At 52.3% G+C, this 18,826-nt stretch overlaps 1 long non-coding RNA gene across 2 annotated transcripts; it reads left to right on the forward strand.

The window, feature by feature from the left end:
• Nucleotides 1-3,970: 3,970 nt before the first annotated feature.
• LOC121344315 lies at nucleotides 3,971-7,197 on the forward strand. Of its 2 annotated transcripts, none has more exons than XR_005953819.1 (3): nucleotides 3,971-4,124; nucleotides 4,862-4,985; nucleotides 6,966-7,197. It is a non-coding gene; the product is annotated as an uncharacterized LOC121344315 (long non-coding RNA). The 2 variants fall into 2 exon arrangements; XR_005953818.1 differs by lacking the exon at nucleotides 3,971-4,124 and adding an exon at nucleotides 4,459-4,548.
• The last annotated feature ends 11,629 nt before the right edge of the window (nucleotides 7,198-18,826 follow it).

An 18,826-nucleotide genomic window follows, 5' to 3' on the forward strand; every position in this document is an offset into this window, starting at 1 on the left:
GCAAAGGAGAGAGGGAGCAGATTTGGGATAAAGCACCTTCTTTTTCCAGCAGGGGAAGGTGAGATGCCCCAATGCTGAGTCTTGGAGAGGGTGAGATGAGATAAATCAGAGAATCCCAGAATGGTTTGGCTTGGTAGGGACTGCAAAGATCATTTAGTTCCAACACCCTGCCATGGGCAGGGACACCCTCCACTAGACCAGGCTGCCAGAGCCACGTCCAGCCTGGCCTTGGACAATTCCAGGGACAGCCACAGCTTCCCTGGGCAACCTGTGCCAGGGCCTCACCACCCTCACAGGGAAAAAGTTCTTCCTAATATCCATCTAACCCTGCTGTCTTTCAATTTCTACCCCTTCCCCCTTGTCCTGTCACTACAGTTCCTGATGATGAGTCCCTTCTTGGCTCCTCTGTAGGTACCCGCAGACACTGTAAGGTGCTGTGAGGTCTCCATGCCACCTTCTCTTCTCCAGGCTGGACAACCCCAACTTTCTCACCCTATCTCCAGAGGGGAGATGCTCTTATCAACTTTGTGGGCCTCCTCACAACAGTTCCATGTCGTTCTGATGCTGGGGGTACCACAATTGTTGAGACAAGATAAAATGAAGTGCTGGTGCTGTGTCACTGTCATATTTTCTGAAAAATCCCATTGCCCAGGATTTTTCTCCTGAGAAGCTGAGAAGCCTCAGAGAAAAAGGAAAACAATTTTTATCTCATTTGCTTCTCCTGTGTTTTGCTGCTTTGGAATGTGGTTGGAGATTGTTTACCCACAGGTGATTGTTTCACTGGTTTCATGTGAATTGTTTTGACTCTTTGGCCAATCAGGACCAAGCTGTGTCGGGACTCTGGAGAGACGAGTTTTTATTGTTATCTTTTTAGCCTTCTGTCTGTATCCTTTCTGTATTCCTTAGTACAGTTTAGTATAGTATTCTGTAATATAATATAGTATCAATAAATAATAAATTAGCCTTCTGAGCTAATTTATGGAGTCAGATTCATCATTCCTCCGTGCCACGAGGGTCCCCACAAGTACACTTTTGCTGTGCTGAGTCTGGGGAGTGCAGGATGCCGCGGGGAGAGCCCGGCTTGCCTCGTCCCCTCGCACCGTGCCAACAACCCGCTGAATGTACCACGGCTGTGCATCGAGGGGGCAAAACCCCCAAATGTTCCCTGATCAGCAGAGGGCTTAGCACAGCTGCAGAGCCTTTGCTGCTTGGTTTACAAGGAAAAAGCCCCGAGAGCAGCCCCGAGCCGAGCTTATGTAAGAGCTGGCAGCGGGGCCGGCGGTGCGGAAACCCAGCGGGGCGCAGCCGCCTTTGATTCTCTCCTGTTTGCTCAGCAGCTCTCATGCGGCGGGGGAGCGGGGCGAGGACGCGAGATTCCTGCACACTGGACTCCTCTGTTTCTCTCGGCAGGATAAACAGGACATAAAACAAAGCCCCGAGCCAGCTCTCGCCTCGGAGGCAGCGCGCTGCCAAAAGCCCCGCGGGACAGCCTGTTCCCCCGGGGAGCAGCCACCCCATGCCGGGTGCCACGGGCTGGGATGCAGGAGGCCACGGCAGCCCACCCAGCGGGGTTCTGGGGGGCTGTAGCCCCTTTGGTGGCCGGGGGAGGGTTGTCCCGTGGCAGTGAGGAGCAGGGAAATGAGGGCAAAACTCCCTGGAAGGATCCAGGTGATGAGTCCTATCAAGTTGAAGAGCCCGGGATGGATTCTCCCAGGTGACACCAGGCTGGGCACTGTGTGGCCACTGTCACCTGCCCAGCTACCCCACAAGGCAGCAGGACTGAGCCATGTCTGACCCACCGTGGGGTGCAGCAGGGAGATGAACAGGTCAAACTCTGTTCTTCTCTGCAATGGACTCTGTCTGGGTGTTTCCAGTGCTCCCTTAAAGCTGGGCTACTTTATTTACCATTTCCCTTGAGGAATAATTTCCCGGCTCTCTTGCCCCCATACTGATCCCCGCCAGTGACAGAGGGCAATGGCGCTGACCTCAGCCCTTTCCCAACACAGGATTAGCTAAACTGGCTCCTCAGAGGCACAGCCCAAACCCATGCCAGCTCCCCTAAATCTCCAGAGAACCTCGATTTCGCCACTGCTCTCCTCCTCCAAGGTGAGAAGGCAATGGGCACACACTTGCTGGTGGGGTTTGAAACCCTTCCAAACAGTTTCAAGTGGGGTTTGCTTGGGAACACAATGTCCTGTAGCCACTCTAAAGTCACTTGGTTGGGGGAAAGCATTGGCCTAGTGTGAGGATGCAGCAGAACTCCTCAGAAATGCTATTGCTGCTGAAGGAACATGAGGGGAGGGTGGTGCTGTACCCCTGTCCTGCCAGCCATGGTGGGCAGCGAGGTCCCCTCTCCCAGGACACTGCTGGGGAGTTATCCTGAGCTGCCCAGCCCCAGCTCTGCCACAAGCCTTGTGCTGCTCTGTGCACACTGGTGTGGCTGGCTTCTGCTCCCAAGAGGAAGCGCTGTGGCAGGGGAAAAGCCATCTGGGCCAAAAGCTGCTTTCCTGGCTGGGATGTGGGAGCTCTGAGGTACACACACACACACAAACCCATGGAATGCAGAGTAGGAAAGGAGGTGCTGCTCTGAGGAGGAGCGTGCCTGAGTGCCTGCTTTGGCTGCTGAGCACCCCTGCAAGTGTTTGAGCTCTGCTCCTCAAAAACCCTTGAGATCTTGGTGGCAGGGAAGATGCAGATCCTGGGACTGCTGTTTCAAACCTCTTGGCCTGGGGTTTTGTGAGAGCCAGCTTTCTCCTAGGATTCCCACTTTGGGCTTAATGGATTTGAAATACTGCAAGAGCAGCCCTTTTTCTGTTTTGTTTTGTTTTTTTCTTTTTTTTTTTTTCCCCTGATGTTTGTGTCTTTCCACTTCTGTCTCTGGCCAAGGCAAGCAGTGCCAAGGCACAAGGGCCAGGCACACCCAGAGGGAGGAATGGGGAAGCAAAGCACCCTCAAGCCGCAGGACAGCGGGGACAGAACACAAACCCAGTGGTGGGAGTGAGGAGGAGGAGGGTTTGCTTACCACCCTTGGCTGAGGGATGGCTCTCCTCACAGGGACTCATGGAATCATCGAGTGGTTTGGACTAGAAAGGACCTTGAAGATCTTCTAGTCCAGCCCCTGCCATGGGCAGGAACACCTTCCACTAGACCAGGTTATTCCAAGCCCCATCCAGCCTGGCCTTGAACACTTCAAAGGATGGGGCATCCACAACATCTTTGGGCAACTTGTGTCAGTGCTTCATCACTCTGAATGAAGAATTTCTTCCTAACATCCAATCTAAGCCTGCCCTCTGTCAGTGTAAAACCACTGCCTCTTGTCCTGTTGCTCAATGTCCTTGTCAGAAGTCCCTCCCTGACCTCCTTGGAAGCCCCTTTTCCATGCTGGAAGGTTCCTGGACTCGAGGCCAGTATCATGGCTCCCTGTCTCCTGCTCCTTCTCCGATGCTGGGTCACCTTGAGAGAGGTGAGGAGGGTCTCACAGGGGGTTCTCACAGGATTCCCACCCCTTCCCAGCCCCATGGACAGCTCTCCCTGCCCCTGCTTTGAGCAGGAATATGGGCTCCAGCTGCACGAGTGGAAAAGGCTCCAGCTCCCAAAAAGCAGCACAGGATCAAAGCTTTCGAAACACTCGGGGCATTTGGCCCGGGAGGTTTTGTTCTGACTATTTATAGCAGTTGGGGCCAAGCGAGTTCAGAGTTGGAGGAAAACTTTTCCAAAGCTGGGGGCCATTTGGATGAGGGAGGGAGAAAGGGAGTTCAGCCAGGCCCGTTTCCAGCAAATGTTGACTCCTTCCCTTAGGTATGTGTTGCTATCCATGACACACTAACAACAGCTCCGCACACAAGTGCCTGGCTGGCCCTGTAAAGATTGGAACAAAAATGTGAACTGGCTGGGAAGGAGAACATGAAAAAGAGAAAGTTTCCAAACAGCAAAGCTGTAGCATTTGAAAGCAAAAACTTTCCTCACCAGCTTGTTTTCATCTTCCAGTCAACATCCCTCAATTACAAATACACCGGGATTGTTTTCCAGGGGAAAGCTGGCGATGATTTTAGGGCAGAAAGACCAAATTATGGTTTCCTGAAGATGTGCTTGGAAATTGAGAGGAAGACCTTTTTAACTTCAAGGTGAATTTTCTGGTTTTCTAATTTTCTAGATTTTTTTTTCTCCTAAGAGCATTTCATTTTCCTGTGCTGCCCAGCAAAGGCAGGCTTAAGCTCTGAGCAAGCAAACCAATACAACATCCTTCAAATCCTCTCACCCAGACCATGAAGGCAGAGCTGGGGTTTTCTTGTCTGCCAAGTGAATTGTGCTGCTGCTGCTGTTTAGTTGTGAGGAGCACGAGGAGAGTGTTTAGATACACACCATGGCTTTTTGCATGCCTGGCTCTGCTCTCCTGATATGAGGCACTCAGTACAGGTTATAAAAATATCCCTCTAATTACCAGTAGCTTCCCAGCCATGCTCAGCATCTCCCTTTCTCCTAGGAAAAGGGTGCCATTAGGTTGGCAGGTAATTATAATCATCCTAATGTGTGGATGGCCCAAGGAAGGTGGGTTTGGCAGCTGGGTGGTGTCCAGCCCAGGTGGGCTGTACTGGGAGGAAGGTTATGCTCTTTCCTGGCATGGGTGGTATGGGATTTATCCATGCTGTAAGAGCTGAGTGCTGCAGCAGCAGACCTTGGCTTGTTTTGGGGGAGAAATTCCGTAGCTAGAAGATTTCCTTTCATACCATCACAGAGTGCTTTGGGGCTTTAGAGATCACCTAGTCCAACCCCCCTGCACTGAGCAGGTTCCTCTATACCCCATCCAACCTGGCTTTGACATCTGTGACATGCCCACCAAATCCCATCCTCTGCTCCACAGGATGCCTGTCCTTGCTGTGGGTGCTTGAACTGCACTGAAGGAGCCAGACTGTTCTCCTTCAGGGAAGGCTGCAAAATCTCCAAAGGATGAAATGACCTGTATGTGGTTGGAGAGCAGGATGAAGGTGGGTCTGGGCTGGCTGGTGGCCATGGATGGAGTTGCAGGGGGAACTGTCAGGCAAAGGGAAGGTTTCCCCTGAACCTACCCAAATGTCAGCTTCAGGACCTGGCTTATTTCATATTTCTGTGAATGACCCAAAAAAGCAGAAGAGCAATGCTGTGTGAATGAGGCAGAGCTGAGGGGGTATCAATGCCACTGGAAATAGTGGGTGTTAAAAAAAGAGAAATGGGTGACCTGAAACACAGGAGCAACAAGAATTATATGAAGAGCAGCTTTATAAAACACACCTTTGAGCCTGAGGAACAACAACACACAGTAAGATATGACTTTGCACTGTATGGAGGTACCAGAGAAGGGCTTCTGGATCTGTTCTAGCTGTCTGTGGATCTCACAGAGCCTGGGAGCCACTGCCTCAATGCTGTCATGAAAAAAGGAGATGCATCCTTCTATGACTTAGGTGACAAGGCCTCTCTGTTGATCTTAAGACCCTCATTGCAAGAGCTTCCAATACCTCCAGTGGAACAGCAGATAAAACCTGATCATCCTTCCCTAGGAAATGTAACAAGTGGAGAGAGTACAAAGGAAATCAACGTGCCATGAGTGCATTTTTTGTGAGGGTCAGACGTTTCCCTCTTCCATTTTGTTTTTTTCAACATGGCAGAGATGAAGATGCTCCAAGCCCAGTTTCCACCCTTACCCAGCAGAAGAAAATGTTCTTCCCATTTTTTTGCCTCCTAATGATAATGATCATCATCATCCATTTTGTTTTGTACGTGTCCTTGCCATGAAAGACCCTTCTTGTGCTCAGCACTAATGTTCCCAACCCTTGACTTGGAAAGGCTACACTGGCCAGCTGGACAGTCACTGGTTCACTGAGAGGCTGTCTGCTCTGCAATTAACAGCCTAAATGCCCACCATTGTGGGTGGAAAGGAGTTTTAATTAAAATCCTTTGGTATTGGCTTTGGCCAGTCCGTGGAGTGAGTGGGAATAGAGCGGAAGGGCCAGGTCAGTGACCTGGGTCACCCCAGGAGAGCATCCACTGAGCTGAGACTGAGCACAAGGTTAATAATTGCATGGGATTTTGATTTTTTTTTTCGCCTCGAGTGACCTGCCCAATGGACAATTCCAAGCTGATAGGAACGCAGACACTGCCAACCCAAAGTTGGGATAGCTCCACAGGTTGTTGGAGCCCTAATGAGGAACCATGAATAGAAGCTCACATCCACAAGGGAAAAACACCTCACTTCCTTCTCTAATGAGCGTGGCTCTCCAAATCCTTTTGTCTTGGGCTTTGCTTGGCTTTCAGAGGTGCCAAGGGTTGCATCTTCCAAGCTGCTGCCACCTACCCCATCTTCTCTCGTGATGGCCACCGGGAAGGTGCCAGGTGGCCAAGGTGGACCTGCAAAAAAAGGTGTTTGTGGTGGTGGCACAGGTCCTTGGAGGGTGACACCCCCAGACTGGAAGTTGCCCTCCACGTGCTCAGCAATGGCATGCTGAGCTCTGGACAAACCACAAGTTATTGGTGTGTACCTCCCAAAAGTGTAACCACAGGTGCTGCCTTTAAGGAGTGAGTGTCAGCTCCTCTCCGTGACAAAGAGCATCAATTAATGCAATCAATTAATGCAAACATCACACAGGAAGCGCCAGGAAACTGGAACCAGGATGGCTTTTCTGGTTGTTTGCATGAAGCAAGTCCTGATTGCTTTCATGATCCTATTTATATTCCCTCTGCTTAGAACGGGGTGATGAACTTTCTGATTTGCACACTAATGAGCAGACAAAATTAAGAAATATAAAAAAACCTAGTGGGTTTAAGAAAATGAAGAAACATTAAATATCTAGTGGGCTAACACCCATAACTTGTCACCTCAAGTCCAGCATGAGGGTCCTACCTACCCGTGTTTCCCCTGACAAAGCACCAGGGCCCTGAAGATGCTCTCCAAAATGTTACTCCAAAATCCCTTTTTATTTTTTTTTTCAAAGCTTTTTAAGGTAATTTGGGAAGTTTTCCTCCCACCCTGTCCCATCCCATCAGATGCCTGCACCTTTCCTTCAGACTTTTTCCAGAGGTACCCCAGACATTCCTGCAGGATGATGGAGAGAACAGCTGGCACAGCCTTCTGGCAAAGGGGTTTAATATTCTCTTGGGCTCTGGCCTAAAGAAATCAGTTTGCTCTCACATGTTGTAAGGAAAGAGGGAAAATAAAAGATAATTTTCTGCTGCCACTGAAGTTTCTGGCTCCTGTTTCAGGTTTAAGTTTGTGCTGTGCAGGAACACTGAGCAATTTTGGCATTTCTCAGTCAGTGCTGATGGTGGACAAGACCTTGTCCAGGTGAACCCAGGCTGCACATGGCCAGGACAGGTGTCGGTGCCCAGAGTGCCCCTGCCCAGCTCCCATCCTCTGGGGAGGGAGGAAGAGGGGGCAGTTTGGGTGGCAGGGGCTGCAAAATGGGGAGATCCCCAGTGGTAAAGCACAGGGGGGGGGGCTCCAGGGACTGCTCAGAGAGGCTCCAGGATTGGGTGAAACATCCAGCTGGGATCAGTTTAGCCCTGTGCTGGGCCAGCCACCTGGGATGAAATTAGCATTGGGGGCAAGTGGCAGGAGTTTTTTTAGTGCCCGTAGAAAAACGCCATTTTTACTGCCCAAGTGTAGCAGACAAAGAGGTTGGCTGTGTTTTTCCCTTTCCTTTCAATCCCCTTTCTGCACGGTAACACTTTCTACTTCCAGACCTCGTCTTTTTTTTTTTTTTTTCTCTTTTTCTTAACTTTTTCCCTATTTCCTCTCCCTTCCCCCTCCCCAACCACCCCCTGGGGGGGCACAGCCCTTGCCCCTTTCCCGGGGTCCCCACGCTGGCAGGGTGCCGGGGAGGTGCCAAGGCGATGCCAGCGCTTCCTGCTCCCTCCCTGCCAGCACAATGGGGACATTCAGGCGGGCACCGCGGAGCCCAGCACCAACCCCGAGCCCCCCCCTCGCCATCTCTGTCCCCCCTATCGCTGTCGCCCAAATAGCAGCATGAGACAGAGAGCAGCTGACGCCGTGTCCCAGCGCGCCGGCGGAGGCGAGCAGGAATCCAGCACCACAAAACGAGCCCTGTGCGCGCTCCCCTCCCGACGCAGGCGCGTGTGCCCCTGGTCCCCCCTCCCTCCATCCCCCCCAAAATCCCCAAGTCTGCCCAGTAACACCAAAGTGGGCTCCCTTTCCCACCCCCCCGTCCCGGCCGATCCGGCCAATCTGCGCCGCGGAGATGCGAGTGGCAGGAGGTGCTGCGGGAGCCGCAGGAACGGCATGTTTCCCTTCTCGCCTCCTTCTTCCTCCACAGCCCCTTGTTTTTCAATGCGGGGCCGGAGGGGAGGCGTGGGCTGGAGCTTGCAGGCAGCTCCCCTCCTTTTCCCAGCAAAGCAGAATAGCCTCGGAAACATAGGAGGAGATTTCATCGCTGCTCAAGGGAGCCTTGTTCTTAAGCACGGGTATTTTAGAGGTGGGACGAGAAAAGCAGGGCTTGGTCCTCCCTGGGTCCAGCCAGATCGTTTCGAGGGGTTTGTTTTTCCCCCTCCTCTTTGCTGTTTTTCCTCATCTCTGCCGGTGCTTGCAGCAGCTGCTGTGTTTGGGGAGCAGGGGCTGGAGCAGGGCTGGTGTGATTCCCGAGCTCCTGGGGCACCGGGAGTGAGGGAGAGGGATTGCCTGCTGCCCTCCAGAACTCCGCAGGACGCTGCAGGGATGAAAACACTGAACGTGCTGGATTGTTTTTAGTCCCTGTGCCTCCTCCCTGCACCAGGGCTTTTTGCAGGCCACAGGGCATGAGCTGATGGCGACTGGGAGCAGGATAATAAACCACATTTTGGTCTTACCTGGCCTGCTCCTGGGGCACCTCACCTTGCCACACCTTGAGCACAGAGGTGTCAGGGACATGCAGTGCCCATCCCTGACATAAAGGATGGGTGTTTGGACCCCAGATTGGTGGTGCAGGCAGGATAACACACCCCGTGTTTGCTGCTGAGATGCAGAGCTGTGCTGAAATGGGAGTGGTGGAGGCCAGGTGGTAGCTGCTCTTCTGTGGAGATGTAGGAGCTCTGCTGTGTCCACGGCACTGATGGCAGTGAAAAGGCTGCCCAGGGAAATGCAGGAGTCATCATCCCAGGGAGTATTTAAAAAAAATGCAGACACAACACTGGACTCAATCTTAGAGCTCTTTTCCTACCTAAATTCTATTATTCTCTGCTCTTCTAATTTGCATCCTGCTGAAGCCTCAGCCTGGGGTGTTGTGTCGTGGCTTAAAGCAAATTAATCCATATGGGATCTCAGTAAGAATCAAGGAATCCCAGAATCACTGGGCTGGAAGAGACCTTCAAGACCATCGAGTCCAACCCAGCCCCAGCACCTCAACTAAACCCTGGCACCCAGTGCCACATCCAGGCTTTGTTAAACACACCCAGGGATGGTGACTGCACCACCTCCCTGGGCAGCCATTCCAGAGCTTTATCACTCTTCCTGTGAAACACTTCTTCCTGATATCCAGCCTGTATTTCCTTGGTGCAGCTTGAGGCCGTGTGCTCTGGTTGTGTCAGTGCTGCCTGGAGCAAGAGCCCAGCCCCAGCTGAGCACAGGCACCTTTCAGGAAGGGTAAGCTGAGGACTTGAAGGCAGTGGCCTTGCAGGGAAATTTCTGCCAGCAATGGTGGCAGCCAGAGGGGATTGTCCTGACATCCCAACACTTTGCAGCCACCTCTAGAGGAGTGCCACACTCCCCTGGCTTTTTGGGATGTCGTGAAGGGATGATAGGACAAGCATCTGCTCGGCTCTGGGGATCCTAAAGGGCTGGGGGGAGAACATCTGCCTGCTGTGAGCAAAGAGGGGTCAGGCTGAGTCCTGCAGGCCCTGTGTGGGGAAAACCACAGGGACAGAGCTTGTGTGGGGCTGCAGATGTGCTGGAACACCAGCTGAGCCGTGCCAGTTGTCGAGGAGGGTGGCAGGGACAGCTGGCAGGGGCAGCGTGTCCCTGTGCGTGCTGCTGCTGCTCCACCCCGGGGCAGGCTCAGCCCCGGGCTTCTTGCACAAATGGTTTGTGTAGGCGAGGAGAGCTGGGCCCAGGGGCACGGAGCAGCCTGGGACATCCCGTGGCAGCTCTCCTGCAACAGCTGCCTGAGGGAAACTCCAGGAATTACAGCTCCCAGGGGTGAGGGCACTGCCAGGAGAGCGGCACCAGCTCAGCACCGCGGGCTCTGCCCTGCACAGGGATGGGACAGGCAGTGCTGGCGGGAGTTGTGCCAGTAAAGAGGTGTTATTTCTTAAAAAGGACTCAAGGTGTGTTTTTCATGTCCAGGCTGGGGATACAGATGGGTTTTGCAGTAGGATGAGGGTCCTCCTGGTGCAGGACAGCTCCGTGTTCATGAGACAACCAAGGCAGAGACTGCCTGGGCTCCAGCTCAGCCTTTTAGACCAAGAGGATGGGAAAGGGCAGCAGGGAGTGGGCAAGGGGGGCAGCCAGCTTTGCACCAGGGTTATGGGAGGGAGAACACCTTCAGGAGGGTGTTTGCTGAGGCATGGCCCTAGGCCTGGGGCAATTCCCATCCCTGCCTGTGATCTGAGCAGGGCAGTGGTCAGTCCAGAGCATCAGGGGTGACCTTCCCTTCATTTTTCAAACCTCAGAGGAGACTTCCCTGGAAGAACAACTAAGTTTTCTCTGAAGCAAAGATAATCTTCCCCTCCTCCCTCAGTGCTGAATACTCTGGCATCGCACCAAATCACAAAGACAACATGAAATACACCCTCATTTCCTTGGCCTCTCTTCCCAGCCATCCCCAGCAAAGAGAAGTGATACAGCATCTGCGTTTCTAGCTGCAGCCTTCTTCCAGGGCCAGGTCTTTGTCGCTTCTTTTGGTGCCAAAAGCTTTGAAATCTGTTCAAGGCGTAAATCAAGGAGCGAGCAGCACAAGCAGCATTGCATGTTAAGCCCTGCCTGCTGCTGGTAGTGCCCCAAAGGGCTTCCAGTTTGCTCAGGCTTTTAAGGTGCATCACTGAGGCCACCACGATCCCATGGCATTGCTCAGCCTCCCTGTTCAGTGCACGTGGGGAATGGAGCCACTCAAATCTTTTCCCTTCCACTGCAGGCAAAAAAAGGAAAAAAACCCAAAAAAACCCCCAAAGCCAAACACACACACACAAAAAGAAATAGGCTGGAATAAGGATTCTGGCTCTGCCCCACTGGAAGCTGCTGGCTATAACCACGATGTTGAGTCTAATTTATGGGCTAAACAGATTTGGGAGAAGCTGATCAGCAGAGAGTGGTCCTGCTGGTGTGTGCCAGGCCATTTCCTCGGGACTGGAAGCAAGATGAGATCAGAGGTATGCATGGTATCATATCCACTGTGCCTCCATCACACCAGCTCCTCGTCTTCCTCCCTCTTCTCTTTGAAAGTGACTCAGAAGCCAGAGAAGGGGCTGTCCCCATCTCCACCCCCTTGGCTTGCTGCAGGGACCTTCCCAGGACATTGCTCCCAGCTCCTCCTTGGCTGATGGTGTGATGCACAGGGATAACACTGGGAAGGGCTCCCACCCTTTTGCTGTGGGCTGCAGAGGACACAGGGGGATGGACCCACCTTACACACAGGAGTGTCTGGTTTGGGCAGGATGGGGAAAGCAGGATTTATTAAATCCTTTTGAAGGAGGATTTAGAGCCTGTAGGACATGCCTAGCCAGGAGGAAATTATTCAGTGGTGGGCTGAATAATTTCCAGCTTTGGTATCTCATGCTGCCCATTCCTTTGCACTTCACTGAGCTGCCCTTCCAGCCACCCTCCTGAGCTCAGAGCCACTCCAGCAGGAGCTGTAAATCTCTGCCATCAGCCCCGGGATTCCCATGCCCTCCTGTTTGCCACCTTTTGCCCTGGCCACTCAGACAGGGCAGGGGATTAAAGAGGGAAATAAAATTATCAGGAGGGTGTGCTTTGGGAATGACGTGCTGGACAGGGCTCAGGTGAGGCCTCTGTAATGGGGCAGGACAGGTCCCAGGGGCCAGATGCCACAGCTGGGTGTCAGAATGGGAAGAGCTGTGAAGCTTGGCATGGGGATGTGCATGCAGGCATATTTATTGCCTCTTCAGGGTTGCCTTACAGTTAAAATTTATGGTGCATCTTTTCTCTTCCAGCAGCATTTCCAGGATCCGACTCTTGGTTCCAGGACTGCAAAGATGACTCTGGGAAATGGCATGCAGTGAGTTTCCCCCCCAGCCCTGGCACTGTACTGCCTGAGCTGAGGTTTTCCTCTGCTCTGCCCTCTCCTCCCTGCTGCTCCCATCCCTCCTCCTTGTTTTCCACGCCCTGCAGAGCCAGCTGAGCAACGTGCTGTCATATTTTCTTCCAAATGAAGCTTCCTACAGTAGTAAAAAAGGGAAAATGTGGTTTGTGCCACAAATGAGAAATGTCCATGCCCTACTGCTCTACCCCATGTTCTCCCCTTCCCTGCAGGTAGGTCTGGGAAAGCTCCTGAGTCACCCTGGTCCCCCATGGGCCTGGGGGAGATGGGGGAGTCCCCATTTGTTCCCAGCTGTGCCCATGGGCCTGGGGGAGATGGGGGAGTGACAACCTTCAGGTGAGTCTCCAGCTCCTCTGGGCTGGGTTTGAAACCTCTGTTTGCAACCCCTTGTTTGCCCTGCTGGTGTCACCTGGCCACTGTTTAGATGGTGTAGAGGGAAGAAGGAGTTTCCCAGTGTGAAACCCAAGGGGTGTGTGCATCGTGCCAGGGAGGCACCAGCTGAGCATTCTGTGCAGCTCCCAGGCTGCCAACAAACCTTTGACTGGTGACGTGACAGGACACGGTGACTCCAGAGAGAGATCAGTCTCCAGTGACCACCAGGAGCAGCCTCTGAGCCCCAGCATGGGAGCTGACACCATGCCCAAAAATCCCGTGGCAAATTCCTCATGAACCTCTCTAGGAACTGGTCTGATGCATGGCCAAACACCACCTTCACCACTGCAAAACTGCTCATCCTCAGGGTGCTTGCACAGCAGTGAAGAGCTGCCTGGGATTCCTCCTGCCTGCTGAGCACCAAGCACTGGGCAGAGACTCCTCCTGGGGTCCCTGTGGCTCCCCATCCTGGGGTCCCTGTGGTTCCCCATCCACGCTCAGCTAATGTGCTGGATTACAGTCCTTATATTTAACTGGATTAGGTGACTGTTTCTGCAGTTACTGTTACTGTTTTGCACTGGCCATATTTATAGGGTGCTCTGGTGGTATTTATAGGGCTACAGAATCAAGTTACAGCTTCAAGGGCTGCAGCCCTGTAGGTGACAGCAACCCTGGATAAAGTGGAGGAGCATCACCCATCGCTGCCAACACTTCCAGGGTGGCACGACAGAAAGAAAACACCTGCCCAGTGGAGTGGACTGAAATCTGCTTTGGGGGAACAGGGAGACAACCCTAAACTCTGAAAGGGGGCAGTTCACACAGCCCCTTGGGGTCCCTGTCCCCCCCTCCATCCCAGCCTGGCACGTTGGGAAGCTGCCAGGCTGGAGCTGCCGTTACGGTGGCGGCAGTAAACACCTTCCTGCGCCTGGGCAAAGTCCAGTGCCACCTCCTGTGTGCCAGAAGCACCCTGCAGGGAAGCCTCTCTGCTCCTGGGGTCAACAAGGCAACTCCTCTGCTCATCCTGGTCCGTGTCCTGGGTATTGGTATGGAGAACAAAGCCCACAATGGTGCTGATTCAGCCCCAGCTAAATGTTGGCTTTCACTTTGCACGGGCCCTGCTGGTCAGGACACTCTCATGTCCACCTTTCCTGAGTGCAGAGGAGGTCCCTGAGGGCACACACACTCTTAGCTGGATTTAAGGATGATGAATATTGGAGCATATTAAGCAAACAAGCCCCCTCCAGCAGGATCTCTTTGACTGCAGCCAATCTCAACCACGCTGCACGTTCTGAGGAGCTAAAATTAGCTGTGTTCCCATGCAGAGGCTGTGCTTGGAGCATCACAGCTTTAGGAGCTGCTGCTGCTGCTGGTTTGGGTGTGAGTGCATGGGGCTGGGCAGCCCATGTCCCAAAAATGAACTTTTTTCAAAAGCCACTTGCCTAAAGGCAAGGTTGTGTGAAATGAATAACCTTTGTGCCACGGTTGAGATAAAAACGCTGCTCCACGGGCTTGTGGAGCATCTCGTGGCCCACTGCCGCCCCAGGATGCATGGAAAGACTTGCAAAGCACCCAGTGACTCAGTCTTCACCATGCTGCCCCAAACCCACGATCCCAGCAGAGGAAACTCCACATCTTTCCTTTGTATCTTCGTGTCTAGCCGCTTGCAGATGACGGTGGGATGAAGAAAGTCACCTCCATTGCTCAGGCATCCTGAACAACACCCATCAGGGACCATCCCTGGGGACAGGGAGTCCCAAATAAGCTCTTTGTGAGTAATGAGGAACTCCAGCAAATGCACTAAAAATAAGGAAGCATCAGACAGCAGATAAATCAGCTGCATGGGCCCCCAGCCTGACGGAGCCTGATTTGTGGCCTGACCTCAGCCACACTCGCTGGACTCCTCAGGCCCTGGCTCTCCTGGCTGCAAAACCAAGGGGAATAAAAAGCAGGATGTCAAGGCTGGGTTAGCTTTCCTTTCTGCAGATAAATCACTTGGAGATGAGGAAATTGGCTGTGCTCCTTTGCCAACAACTCGCTCCCGGCGTGCCAGGCCTGTGCCAGGCAGGTTGCAGGGCTGAGGTTGGAGGATGAGCAAACGCCCTTTACTGTCCTTGGCCTCGTGGAGAGGGTGTGGAGAGTTATCCCCAATGCCTCAGGTTTTGGTTTTTGTATTTTTCAGGTTCTGTGCTGCTTCAGTGTGTACTTCAGAGCTTCATATCAGGGGAGGGCGAGCTCTCTGCACAGAGCAGGGAGACAAAACAATTCCTGCTCTAGCTGGGGACAAAGGACAAATGATCCAAATCTCAGGCCCAAGAGCACAAACAATGTGGGCTGAAGCGAGAAAAACAAGCACAATGGGACTGCAGGGGCTAAAGCTGGAATTGGACAATGAACTCCAATATGCAAATGGAGCAGCACTCATAAAAGTGAGAGACCCCATGAGCGGTGGTGCATTTTGTGACCATTTTGGTTCATCTTGGGTGTAGCCCTGGCTGGGCTCTTGTGCTGCCCTAGGTGGATCTAACTAATACCTGCTAATAAATCCCTGCTTTATTCTTCAGCTCTGTCTGGTCTCTGTTCCAGATCAGCCTGCACAAGGCATCATCCCCAGCAGCACAGTGGCACCCAGGGACAGGGAGCAGGGGGTGAAGCAGCCACAGGCAGAGAGGAGAGTGGAAGGACCCTCCCTGTTCTGCCCTGCAATATTTGGGTCACACCAACACTCTCCATCACTGCACAGCTACCAGAAAAGCTGCATAAATCACCAAAAAAAAAAAAAAAAAAAAAAAAAAAAAAAAAAAGCAAGGTCTTTCTTCAAGCATTTCCCCATCACTAGTTCAAATGTTGGTGTTTTTTTCCATTCCATGCAAGAAATCTAGTTTTTGATCCCTCACATCCCACGCTATGTTTTGTAGGAACAGAGTTGGTGTCCAACAACCTTGCCAATATTCCCAGGGTGGCTGGGGTGTAGTATAAAGGCACATACAACTCGATTTCCCTTCTCCAGCTTATGGAAAGTCAGGAAGGGTGATATGTTTCAGCTGGGGTATTGTGGAAAACTTAGGACTCTTGTACAACTAATATGATTAAGTAGAAGCTGTTCATTGTTTACATTACACACATATTTATAGATTCTACAAACTACTAAGTACACACTTCTTGATTGGTGCCTTTGTTTTGTTCACTCGTTTTCTGCTTGTATTTCTCAGTATATGTGATTGGTTATAGTTTGGGTGTTTCACAGTTAGTTCTTGCAATCTTGGTATTTGGTTTCTCAGCTTCTTCTTTCCTAATTTAGCACAATTTATGTTCTAATAGCCTTGATGAATTCTTGGGGGTTTGATAACAAACTTGGAGGCGGGCTGGCTGGTGCACACTATGGTTTAACTCTTGCAAATGCATTGCAACGCTGGGGAAGTAAATCAGCCAGAGAAGCAGGCTGAGCTCGTGGATATTGAATCATAGCAAGTGCCTGTATTTTTGACAGCAAAGAGCCTGTCTAGAGGCACCTTTGGCACCTGCAAGGCTTGATTTGGGCTGCCTCGCTTATTAACTGCTTCGTGGGCAAAGCTCAAGGAGACAGGGAGCAGGAATTGCACCTTTCCCACCCCTGTTTTCCAGCAGCAGGAGCAGTTGGCTGCAGCTCGTGTTCCCATCTATTCTGGAGCTGAACTGTGAAAACAAACGGAGGCTGATTACGCCCCGCTCTGAGGAATGGTGAGGATGTGTGGAGCGGCAGAAAAACTTGCTCACTTGGTGTTTTGCTGAGCGCCTGCCAGAGCTGCATCTGCTCCTCGGCCGACGCAGCGCGGGATCGCTGCCCGGCTGCTGGAAGAGAGGAATTTGAATAATTTCTGTCACGTGGAGGAAGAGGGAGCAGGGACCCACCCTGATGGCCTTTGGGAGCTCAGAACTGATGCTGGTGTTCATGGAGTGCCACATCAATGTAGGGATTTTTCTTTTCTTTTCTTTTTCTTTTTTTTTTCTTTTTAGAGCGTGAAACTCCAAAATGGTTATTATTTCAGGGCTCTGGGGCTGTGTGTCTTTTAGAAACCTCGAATCCTTTATTGAGCAGATCCTAAAATCCTACTGCTGCCCCAGTGTGGGAGTATAAATCAAATCCCCCTCTTCTCTCTCACTTATGTGCCCTGAGTCTCCTTGTTCCCTGCTTTTATACATGCAGATGTGTGTATGGATCAAGCCTCCCCCCAAATGGACTGTTCTGAGTACTGGGCCACATAAAAGGCAGAAATATCCAATAAAATCAGACGTGGTGAAACCAAGTAAAGTAAAAAAAAAGCTACAGGCCAAAAAGCTCTGCAGAACTGCAGCAAGAGCTGCTGAGAGGTTTTCTCCAGTCCCACCTCCCCAGCCTCAGCAAATCTTTTTGCTTGTGCTCTGTCTTGGAACTGGGAGGGAGGGAAGAGCAAGAACAGATGTGATTCCTTACACAGGAATGCACCTGGGTTCATGGTGAGGAGACCCTCAGGATCTTCCAGACCCTGGGCTGGGAGAGCCTTCTGCTGCCCCTTCCCTCTCCTTTCTTCCCATCTCTCAGCACCACCTCTTCAGAGAGCTGGGACCAGTTTAAACCCATTTATTTGAAGCCAAGGAGGGAGGAAGGTGCAGAAATACAATTACTGGCTCCGTGATTTATCTCCTGCAAGGTTCCCTGGGTGCAGCCTGTCTGCTAGAACAAAAATCACAATTCATCTGGCCCTGATAATTCTATAAACTGCTCCAGGTCCATGGATGAAACAGAGCCATTCTCAAGGGATGCCTCAGACAGCTGCTCCCTCTGGAATGAGCAGTGCTCAGCACCCCAAAATGGGTCCTTTCTTTATCCCCAGGCAAAGGGAAGGGGCTGGGCATCAACTGTGGCCCCAGTGGCATTGCTCAGGCTCTCTGCTCAGCCTCTACTCCCTGGGGATGTGCTGGATGTGTTTGGAGGCTGGGAGGGATGTTGGTCTCTGAGCTGAGCTGGGTCTTTATGTCAGGTGTTTTAAATTGCACTAAAAACTGTGATATATGTTTTTTAAAACAGCATTTAATTAGGAGGATCCCAAGGCCTGCTGTGCTCTGGTTTGGCCAGGGGTAGGGAATGGAGCTGGGAACATAACAGGGATATAACCAGCAGTAAAACATAATCCTGGGATTACAGACAGCAATTAGCACTAGGGGTATGTCCATGTCACCCCGTGCTCCCTGATGCAGGGTTTGGGATAAAATTGGGGACTGGATTGTGCCTCCAGCCCAAGCTCACCCCATGCCTCCATCCCTGGATTGGGGCTAAGGCAGGATTAGAGGTTAAGGCTCGGAGGGAAGTGGCCTTGCCACTTGGGAAAGGGGCTGCTCAGGCTGTGGGATGTGGGATTCTGTTGTGGTTTAGGGCAATTTGGGCAGAAAAACTTCTAAAGAGGTTTCCTCAAGGTTGCAACACATTGGCATCACAGTCCCTTAGGGCAAACAACACCTGGATGACTCCAAGCAGCATCGGTGTGGATGTGAGCGGGGCAGAGCTGCTGGCAGCAGCAGGAGGACGAGGAGAGATGCTCCAGAGGATGGAAACAGGAGAACATGAGCTGCAGCCAAGGCTCTGCTGGGCAAGGCTCCCCAGCGTGTGCCCTGTGCCCACCTGCAGGACTCAGCCCACGCTGGCTGGCAGCAGGCAGCACCAGGCACATCCCAGCCTGCTTTTCAGATCTTCCAGATGGCAGCTGCAGTGAGCACCTCCTCCCCAGAGCAAGGCACAGCCACCCTGGCCTGCCAAAAACCCCCCAGCAGCACTGAGAGGCCTCAGTGCTGGGTTTGCAGGCAGCCACAGCAGCATCCTCCTCCTCTGAGACCGAGACAGCACTGCAGCCATTCCCTCCTGGCCCAGAAAATAGAAAATTCCCCACTAATAAAATGTGGTATTCAGGCAGCCTTCGGTGCTGACTTGCCAAGGAGGCACCAGGTCACACCAAATGATGCAACGTTTCCCCGGGTTGGAACTAGATGGTCTTTAAGCTGAATTTTAGCCCAAGCCATTCCACAAATCCATGATTTCATGCCACAGTCCTTCCCTGGCCCAACAGCCCTGTGCAAGCTGCACCCTCAGCCAGCTCAGGCTGTTTTCTGGAGGGAGGGCAGTTAAAAATCCCGGATATTTCCCCAAGGGAGCAGCTTGCCAGCGAGCCGGTGTCCAGGAGAGGGCAGGGTGAGCCAGCACAGCACCTGCA

The sequence above is a fragment of the Onychostruthus taczanowskii genome, unplaced genomic scaffold (genome assembly GCF_017590055.1).
Source record: "Onychostruthus taczanowskii isolate IOZ18803 unplaced genomic scaffold, ASM1759005v1 scaffold63, whole genome shotgun sequence".
NCBI lineage: Eukaryota > Metazoa > Chordata > Aves > Passeriformes > Passeridae > Onychostruthus > Onychostruthus taczanowskii.